Here is a 10805-nt window from a genome sequence, read left to right as displayed (position 1 = left end):
TCATACAAATAATTAATTAATTAATTAATTAATTAATTAATTAAAAAAAGAAAAAAGACAAATGAAATAAATTGGAGATTACATAAGCGCCAATTTCACTTTTCGATTCGTCTTACTGTAAGTGCGCGTATCTTCTTTTTAACTATTTTTTCATTATTATAATTATTATTACTTTATTTTACTTTTGTTCGTTAAGATTAACATCGGATTAAAAAAAAGAAAACACTTATAAAATAAGCCCATCACGGTGCCAGCACATACGCGTAAGTCTTCTTCGTTTTCACATAACGACCCCAAGAGAAGATTAAGATTAGGATGCGATTAACGTAAACGTGCGTCTAATTTCCATCTAACGATCTTGTTGTTGTTGTTGTTGTTGCTGCTGTTGCTGCTGCTGCTGCTGCTGCTGCTGCTGCTGCTGCTGCTGCTGCTGCTGCTGCTACTACTACTACTGTTGTTCCTGTTGTTGATGTTGATGTGGTATTTAAAATTAGGTTAATCGAAGAATAATTCATTAACTACAAAGAGTATAATTCAACGACCGATTAAATTAAATCATATAATCGATTATTTTTTCTTTATTTTTCTTTTTTTTAATTTAAAAGTGATGAGATCTATGCACATGTATGCATGTATTTGTGCGTTAGAATGCATTTATATGCAAAGGGAAGAAAAAGCACACGACGAGTTCTTGTTTTTTTTATTTCTAATTTTCCTAATCTCATAATATTTAATCACTGTAAAGAAAGCAAGAGAAATAGGGGGGGGGGAGAGAAGAATAAAAAAATAAAAAATTAATCGGTCGAATTAGAATTTTTCTTCGTTTTTCTTTTTCCGTATATCTTATCTTCCTTTTTTGTTTGAAAAAGAAAAAGCAAAGAAGGAAAGAAAGTGGCTAGTATCGGAAATGACGCACGTAGTACGTTTTTGTTTATAAGTATGCAAGGCCTAATTTGTCGAGGAAAATAATTTTCGAATACGATATAGCGATTAGGAAAAAAAAAGAATAAAATAAAGTAAAATAAAGTGAGTGATCGTATAAAAAGTGTCCCGCCACCACCTAAAATATATATAATATTATTATCTCGTGGGAATATCCTGATCGATTATTTATTTATTTATACGCGATAAGAATGGTTATATTGCCAGTAAGAAAATAAAAAGTATACACAGATTGAGAGTGTGTCTGTGTGCGCGTGTGTGCGTGCGTGCCTGCAAGTAAGAATGAGAGAGAAAGAAAATAAAATTTTAGCGCCATTATGTAGTTTCATTTAATTATTATCATTATTATATTGTAATTATAATTACTATTATTACTATACTATCATTATACTATTATTATATTATTATTATTATTATTATTATTATTATTATTATTATTATTATTATTATTATTATTACTATTATTATTATTATAATTATTACAGCAAACTAATGCGATAAATCCGCTACGAGATGTCGTGTCTGCAACGATTAAGCGCCAAGTTTGCATTGCTTTATTTATTGTAAAGATAATTGTGTGCAGATAAACGACTATGTAAGAGGTAATAATAATAATATTGTTGCTATTAATATGCAATAGATAATTAAAAAGAATATAACAACAGGCGCGTTTTCTTTTTCCTTTCGCTTGTGACAGATTTAGAAAAAATTTCAAATCAATTCTCGTGGATTTTTTTAATCGATCGGTTTAAAAATTGTGTGCGCGCGTATGTATCTATATGCGAGAGAAAGAGAGAGTGTGGAGCGCGTGAAAGGAGTAATTTTAATTGAGAGGTGTACGTAAACGTGTATTTAATTAATGCGAACGAATGAGAGAGAGAGAGAGGGAGGGGTAAGATTAAGTTTCATTTTAAATGAAATACGTAAAATATATATATATATATATAGGAAGACATTTTTACATTGTATTCGTTATTTGACGCTTTCTCGTAACGGAGAAACAGTGAACCCGTGTGTGATGTGAATAATTATCAAGTGACATTGAAAATTGGCGACGAACGAACTAATACATAAAGAGAGATAGAGATAGAAATGAAAAGAACAGGAAAAAAGTACACGTTGTCGTTTTAAGTAATATGCGTGCTTGTACGCATGCATGTATATATGTATGTATATTTAACGTACACAACGCGTATCAGTATAGGTCAGTTGTACATTTCAAATGCGAGAGTATTATCTTTTTTAACAAATATAAAAGAACTTTAATATAATTACAATTAGATCTTAAATAATTTCGATAATATTTTCTTCTCTCTTCGATATTTGTATCAAGAAGGAGAAAGAAAGAAAGAAAGAAAGAAAGAAAGAATAAATAAATATTTCGTTCGTTAGTCCCGTTATTCGATGTTGCTTGACTCTCGTAGATGGTAGTCTCGAAATATTTTGCCGTTGTCTCGTAATAATATTCGAACCACGAACGGAAACCCATAAACGAATAGTGTTACATACATACATACATACATATATACATACATGGGCACATGTACTACAATTACACGCACACACGAGTGAGCACATCCTCTGTTCGCGCCATGTCGAACTTCTCTTCTTTTGTGCAACCTTGTTGTGTTGTATATGGAGAGTTTGATATGCACATTTTTTGTTTCTTTTTAATTTTGATTTTGATTTTTTGTTCAGAAAACATTCCTCTGTACGCTACATTGCTTCGACGTATATATCGTGTATATATACATGCATACATACATATTCGTAAGGCGATATTCCGCGTGTATGTGCGCGCGTGCGTGCGTGCGTGCGTGCGTGTGCGTGTGTGAAATGCAAAATTAGGGATTACGATTTGCGCGTTTTTACGTTAATCGTTTAATTTCATTGACTTTATTTTAATTACGCTAAAATCGTATTCTCCATTCGTTTGGGGATTTATTTGTAACAGTTGGAAAATTGAGAAAAAAATCATCGGAAGAGATGATGGACAATTTTTAGGCGTTAGAATTTTTTGCTAAACTTACATATGTTGAAATGATGACATTGATGTGATATAAAAGTCGTCTAAAAGGCAAAAGCCGAAGCAAAGAATTCGAAGATTTAATTGCGCTGGGTTTAAATCTAACTCTTGAGCCCATTCGCCCAACTCACCCCTCGTCGTCGTCGTCGTCGTCGTCGTCGTCGTCGTCGTCTACGAAAAACCGGCTGTCTTGTAAACGAGATTGCGTAGTTATGGCTATTGGAGATACTTAATTTAATTAATCGCAACGAGAGATCAATCGATCATTGTATCCAACCAAAAAAAGGTAAAAAAATAAAAATTTACTTTATCTTCGCGTACACGCAAAGATTCCATTTGTTGTCTTTCTTTCTCTCTAATTATATTTTGATTGTTAATTTAACATTTAGGAATTTTTAGAACCATCCCGTATGTTTGGTCCGTTTTATTGATATTTTCTATGAACAACACATAATTTGTATATAATTAACATATAATATGTATATAAATACGTGTACATACAAAGTTCTTGTTACTTTAATCGGGTCATCGTATGCTAAGAGAAGAGTTATATACTTTATATATATCGTAACATTAGATGCAATCGTGTAATTGCATTTGAACGAACGTCCGGACAACATTAATAGAATTTATTACTTGAAAGATCCTTCAATCTCGAGAGATAATTGGGGCCAAGTTATTCAGAAATCTAGCAACCGTTTTAACTAAATTCTTATTTAGCGAGAAATACGATTAGCTTTTTTTCAAAATGTAAATCTTGAAAAATAAGTTTACGCGATTTCAGATCATCGAGGGTTGATAGTTTTTTTGCAAAACGTGCTTTAATTTATGGTACAAACCTGAATGAAAAGTTATCTATCGTTTCAATTTCAAACGAGTTTCCAAACCAATGGAATTTTTCCGATCATTTTCTTGTATTTTTCCTTTTTTTCGTCCGCAATTTTTCTTATTTTTATTTCTTTCAGCAAAAGGGAAGAACGCGGTGGTGCTGGTGGGTATTTATTATTGCGCGTCACGCTTACACACCAGTGGGCAGGTGGTGGTGATCGTGTCGTTTGAAAGGCCTGGAACGTGACAAGAGACAATGACAATGACAATGACAATGACAAGACCCGTTACGATATTCCGAAAGCTGGGAATCCCTGTTGGAATGTCATGACCCTCGCAAGAGGCTAGTAATCCTACATGAAGTTCTCAGCCCTCTAATACCTTAGGTCGACCTTCGTTGAGACTTTTATAGCCAAAAAGTGGGCTTGCCGAGAAAAAGTATCTACCACCTGTATTAGTCTCTTTTAAACGAGGATTTCGTCCTTTATTTTTATCCGCTACTTCGCAAAAAATAACTAATTATATTATTTATTTATTTAAATAGAAAAGATGTTCAAATGAAAAGTAATATTATAGTGTTTTTTATACAAAAAAAAAAAAAAAATCAATACAAAATATCACGAACATTATTTATTGAAAAATCTAATAAATATAATTTACGAATTTTTAGATTTGAAATGAATCGCCGTCTTATCGCTTAGGTATTTGTAATTATATTTTTAATATACTATCGGCAAATTTATTTACGTAGTATATCTCGAGAGAAATAAGTTCGATAATCGTTTGCAGGTGGCGTTAGCGGTCGCAATTGATCACGTCTAAAAGAAAATATTTTCTCTTTCTTTTTTCTGATAATGAAGCAAAAGGGTTAATTGACAGCATACACACGAGGATGACAGAGAGACCGGAAGACCTAGAAAAATATGCTTTTATTTCAATAAAATAACAATGTCGGGAGAATAAACGATGCCGATAGATAAAGCCTTTCGATCGATATTGTTCGATTAGCGTGTGCGCGTGTAACGCGTTGCAAGTATTATTTTCTCTACTTATAGTTTTTCTTTTATTATTTTTTTCTCATCTTGTTTCATTACTCGGTTTATATATTATTTTCGTGGGGAAAAAATAATCTCGCAATATACGTCACATTTTGTATGCACAAAAGAGTCCTTATTTATTTATGAATTTTAATTCGTTCATTCGCGTTAACTTCCGCTTTTTATCAGCGAGTAATCTATCTAAATTTTGGTATAAAGATGATAAGGAGACGATTAGAAGTGTCTTGTGGTAGGAAGAATCTGGTTTTCATGAGCGATTTGAAGCCTTCTCCGTGTTCCACAATTGTAGAGATTCAATCCTATTGTTTTATGTATTTACGATACTCCTAAGTACACGTACGCAATACTTGTTTAATCACCAACATAATCTATCTACGAAATAGGGAAATTCACGATACGTAGACGGATTATACACACTTGACAGAGTTTATTTCAAATATATTAATGAAGTTAAAGAAAAGAAACAAAAACAACAAATCAACGCAAATAATTGATTTATTTAGATCTTGGCACACAAGTTTTAATTCGGACTTTGCATTGAACTTTTTACGCGCAACGTCGTACCGCCCGGCATCTGATACGTAACACAGGGTACAAATGTGTTAGAAATAATACAAATTATTAGTTTTTATTTCTCTCGACAGCTTCAAGATTAGACGAAGGATTTCGTGGTCGAAATATGAATATACTCTCTCTCTCTCTCTCTCTCTGACATATTTTTTCATACATATTACTCTAAACTAAAATCCGTAGATGCGACAAGTAGAAGCTCTCAATCTCGTTAGCTTTAAATATCCGTCTTCCTTGAGCCAGCCCTGACAACGAATACACAAGAGACACGAATACATTAACCGAACTTACTCCTGAGGAGGTTGAGATTACGCGAACGCACCCTAAAACGCAATTAATAAGAGGTGTTCAATTGCAATTAAATAAATAAATAAATTTCATCGTCGATTAGAAATAACAAACTTAGAAAATCATAATGAAATATTTAATAGCATAAAGAAATAATCGCAAGGTATAAAGAAACTACTACTATTAGATAAATGAAATTGATCGATAAATCATAGAAGAAGAAAAAAATGATTATTGAATGACAATAAACATAAATTTATTTTCAGAACACCCCGTAGAATAGAACGCAGTGTGAGTAGCTCGCAATAGGTGGAGAGACCAGCATACATACATGCGCGAATAGCCTAGTTTAAAAGGAGGGAGAGAGAGAGAGAGAGGGGGATGCGCGTATAGCGCGTATACGTGTTTTCGAGTAGCAATGGCGGGGATGGGCGCGCATGCGCGGTGCAGCTGGCGCCTCGGCCGGACGAATAGTCGATGCTAGAACCTCGAGGGTGGTCGATGTGTGCGGAACCTTCTCTCTCTCCGTCTTTTCGCGCGGTACATCATATTCTCTCTTTTTTTTTTTTACAATTATTTACTATTTCTTCTTTCTAAGAGATTTATTTATTTTTCATAGTTTATTATTTATATCCTAAGCTCTTTTTCTCCCTTTTTAATTTCAATTTTATAAACAGAGATACTACTTTTTTCTTTTCCTTCTTTTTACAGTTCGAACCAGAGAAATATAATTGAATTTTCTAAATTGTCAAGAGTGTCTCTCTTGTGTTTCCGTGTAATACGCGTGTGGGTGTAGGTGTGGGTGTGGGTGTGGGTGTTGCTACGACCGAAAAACAGGTGGACACGTCTGCGTTCGCATGTGTGCGTGCGCGCGCGCGCGTGCTCATATGCGTGTATATGCGTGGCGTGCGTCGTCTGGTCTCTATTAAGAAGAACGAGGTTAGTTGAGTATAGAAATCGAAATTTTCGGCTGACGTTGGGATCTTCTTTACTTACCACTCCCACCACATTTCCTCGAGTAAGAGTAAGAGTAAGTGCGAGCGAGAGGGCAAAGATACATCACGCTTTATATTTGTAGACGCGTATCTTCTTCGACGAAACTTTTAGAAATTTATTTTTTATTTTTTTTATATTAACGTATACATGCGCGTATTATTTGTTTGTATTATTGTCAAGGGATTAAGAATGATTCGTCGTTATCGCTCCTTGTCTTCTTTTTATTCTGTTTTTTGGAAAAGTTTGTCGCTCGTTTGAAAAATTGATTCGAATATAGTTCGACAAATAGATATGGCGAACGTGTTTATATTTCGTGTCATCGAACTGTCAAAAGCGGCTAACCGCGTTGTACATACATATCGATCGCCATATTGCTTTCTTTGCGCGAAATCCAAAGGCGCGGGTTGCGTGTGTGTGGTGGTGATGGTGGTGGAAATGGTCAGGCCAGCCAGTGGCGGAGGATCTTGTCAATATATAGTCATAAATTTAGTCTTTATTATACGTTATTCTAATCTTCCTCCTCCACCTCGCAGTTTCTTTATCGACTATGTGTGTCGCGTTATATTCGACGAAAAAAGAGAATAAATAAAGAAACAAAAGACAAATATAATAAGAATGCGGAAGTGTTGCACGACGAAATATTTATTGCAGAGAGAAAAGAAGAAGAAGAAGAAGAGTATCCCCATTTATCGAAAATCTATTATCGATTCGATTCTAAACTAAAGTGGGAATTTCAAATCGTTTGGAGCAAGTTGCAGAGAAGAAATTGATCAATTTTTTGGTTTTTTTTCTCGTTCTAATTTTTAATATTAAATGAATATTTCTTCGGTTCATAAGTGTCTGCATAGCTCGACTCATTTATTACAACGTTTGTTACTTTTCATTTCAGAAGAAAGGAAGGAAGGAAGGAAGGAAGGAAGGAAACGAACGATAATGATTTTCTAATCACGTACTATACACGCGTACAAAACGACAGTTTTCTACCTTGTTATTTTAAAATCACGTAGACTCACGTACAAGCATACAAATCTATAAATGTCGTAGATCATCGCAAGTACATCGCACTCGTATTCTTCCGTTTTCCGATTAAACGCTGATACGAAGTTTACGTAGTATGTTGCAAGTAGCGTATAAATACATAGTTGCAAAGATAAAGAAAATCAAGATACTGTGACAAGAAGAAATGGAAAAAAATGACATAGAAAAGTTTCTTTTATGCGCGCGCGCGCGCGTGTGTGTGTGTTCTATATCATTAGTAATCTAATGTAATGGCTAAGTAGGGTCGTTGTTAAGTTAGGATCGATGAAACCATACGCATGAATTTTCCAGTCGGTTCTTTCCCATCGAATTAAATCAAGGTCATTGTACGTTACCTTCTCTCTTTGCATTCTTTCTCTTTCTCTTCCATAGCAATCTTTTTTTTTTTAAAGCTTATCGCGCGAATAAGAAACGAGGTGCGAAAATTAAACTTGAGGTTGGAGAGATAGAGAAAATAAACGTACTTTGAGTACACATTTCTTAGTAAAAGAGAAAATGAAAAAGAGAGAGAGAGAGAGAGATTGAGAGGTCTTCTCTTTCTCTTTCGATTCGCGTAGGTAGTTGATTTAGGGATCGCGAAGAGATCGTAGGAACGACCAGAATAAAGTATAAATTAATCTACTCGGTGTGCAGCTACGTTGAGATAAGATTAAATTCGATCGATCGAACTAACACTTCAGGACAGAAACAATTTAATGAACGATAAATCCTTCCGTCATCGTTCATTTCATTTCCTATTATTTTCTCCTCCTATTTATCTATTCTTTTTAAAGCCAATTTTTCATCGTCATCCCTTTTCTTTCTATTTCTTTTAATATTCATACTGTCATTATTTTTGCATTTAAATTGGCTTTCTGTTATTTCATTTCTTTCGTTTATAGTTTTATCCACGTCCTTGTTATATGTTTTTGCTAAAAACAATTTCTTTATTTATATTTAATACCTATAGAAATATTGTAGACTTTGAATCAAATTAATACGTCGAATGTACTAAATTGTTTCATCGTTTTCTTCCTTTGTCTTTTTTTGTTTCATCTTATTTGATTATTAAATAAAATTCAATCTTCGATGAAAATTTCATTGTAATTTCAAATCGAGGTTCGATAGATTTCTCTATAAATTGAGCCAATTAATTTGATTCGTATTCGTGTATTTGCGCGTCCTCGTTTTTCATTCGTCTGTTTCGAAGAGAGCAACAGGTTTTAAACATTCCAATCGAAATATCATTTCAATATTTGTCCTTATTAAATAAATACAAAATATTCAATAAAATTGATGAGGATTATTCTTAGGAGTAACGTGGAACCTTTTGTTTTTTTTAAATAAACGATATGTTTCTATATCGAATCGATAAGTCGAATGATAAGGTGGATATTGCTGATAAGAATTTCTATCGGTAACTTCTTTTGCTAAATCATTTCTCTTTCTCCTTCTCTCTCTCTCTCTCTCTCTCTCGATTAATATTAAATCATCTCCTAATTCTTTTCGAGAAATAAAATATCGAGATAATTTAACTACTCTTTTGTAAAATGAAATTGAAATGATTATAAAATAAAAGAAATCAGCGACACAAAGGGGCATTCATAACGCTAACGTACGAGTAATCGTTTTATACATATGTAAGATGTATAATTATGTATTAATTATTATTATTATTATTGTAGAAAAAAGAAGTTGCCAACGTCAGTAACGCGAAAGCGAATGCATGAAAAAATATATTGCAATCGTATCTTTTGATAAATGCAATCTCGATTATTCTTATAATTCAATGAAAAAAAAATAAAATGACTAGAATGGAGATAAAAGATCAGCGATACGAAGATCAATTTTGGATGCTAATTCGATGTAATTTCTTTTTCTTTTTTTTTTGTTCTTTTAGCAGCAGCTGAGTCCGATTAATCGAGGAGGGAAGAACCTGGCCATAGTCGTAGAACTCGTCGTTTTTAATCCTAAAGGGAAAATTGAAGCGAAAGAAATAAGAAATAAAAGGAAAACATTAGAAAAAAATGTAAAAGAAATATGTCGGTTGACGTGTTGCTAGATCAGAAAATTGAAAACCATCATTCTAGTTTCTCGTCGCACTCTCATCGTAAAATGAATGAATTATCTTTCTCTTTTCGGTGAATTTTCTATGCGTTTCTACCTATCCGTCTGAGAATTGATCAAAATCGATTAACGTATATTTCTTGGAAGAATCTCGAAGAAGAAACACGCAAAGTGTGTCTATTCCGGAAGTAATTGGGCTGTAAAGAAAAAAAAAAAAAAAAACTACTATCGCGATAGATAGTACGAATGTATAGAACAACGAGACTAAAAGATGTCGAAGACGTCGCTTTGGACATGGGATAGATGATAGGACCGATGTTTATACCATGCCGTAGAACAGATGAGTTAAGCAGAATGGATTGGACGTATGGACTCGGGTAATAACATGCATTTATTTCACCCTGATCTATCTTTTCTTCGTATTTCCTTCCTCCATATTTGTACAGATAATAGATATTTATGCGAAATTGCTTTATGGCGAAGGTTGATTATGCTTCAATTCTTTTTTCTTCAAATCGAGCAACGATAAAACAAGCTCGGGAGTTTATCGTAACAGTTTATGGTCGCACATCGTATCTTCTATCGTTCTACCATTTTCTACGCAATAACAAATATTATATTTCATTTCGATTTATAGGAGGACCCTCCTGAGGACTCTGTCACGGTGAACGAATTCCTAAAACGCAAGACTGCAACTACGTCATCGTACGATCTTATTTTCCCAACGTGTACGAAAATATATTGAAATAATACGCGTGCAATAGTTACTCCATCTACTAAATTCAAAAACAAAACATTACCGAGAGGACCGAGAAGAACATTGTAAGAAACCAAAAATCAAGGAGAAGATAAAAAAGAAATCATTAGAGAGAGGGAGGATGTTTCGTCGAGCAGCGAAAAGACCGATTTGATCGAATTCGCGTACCGAACTTTATTTTCTATATTTTATTTCCTTTCACTTTTTTTTTTTCAAAGTTATTATCGACGAGTCACATATCTTCTTGAGGGTTCCC

The 10805-nt window shown here is 33.6% G+C and overlaps 3 long non-coding RNA genes across 4 annotated transcripts; all 3 read left to right on the top strand.

Moving 5' to 3' along the window:
• The first annotated feature begins 4219 nt into the window (after window positions 1-4219).
• LOC122525371 lies at window positions 4220-10581 on the top strand. 2 transcript variants are annotated; one of them, XR_006305770.1, is made up of 4 exons: window positions 4220-4234; window positions 6424-6651; window positions 9626-10169; window positions 10430-10581. It is a non-coding gene; the product is annotated as an uncharacterized LOC122525371 (long non-coding RNA). The 2 variants fall into 2 exon arrangements; XR_006305769.1 differs by lacking the exon at window positions 4220-4234 and adding an exon at window positions 6154-6252.
• Window positions 4462-4777, top strand: LOC122525374. Its single transcript, XR_006305773.1, has 2 exons — window positions 4462-4497; window positions 4586-4777. It is a non-coding gene; the product is annotated as an uncharacterized LOC122525374 (long non-coding RNA).
• On the top strand, window positions 6659-8230 carry LOC122525373. Its single transcript, XR_006305772.1, has 2 exons — window positions 6659-7489; window positions 7598-8230. It is a non-coding gene; the product is annotated as an uncharacterized LOC122525373 (long non-coding RNA).
• Window positions 10582-10805: the final 224 nt, after the last annotated feature.

Source organism: Polistes fuscatus, unplaced genomic scaffold (genome assembly GCF_010416935.1).
Source record: "Polistes fuscatus isolate 324 unplaced genomic scaffold, CU_Pfus_HIC Scaffold9, whole genome shotgun sequence".
Taxonomy (NCBI): Eukaryota; Metazoa; Arthropoda; class Insecta; order Hymenoptera; family Vespidae; genus Polistes; species Polistes fuscatus.
Note: the sequence above shows the minus strand (reverse complement) of the source record. Positions and strands in the feature narration are given on the sequence as shown.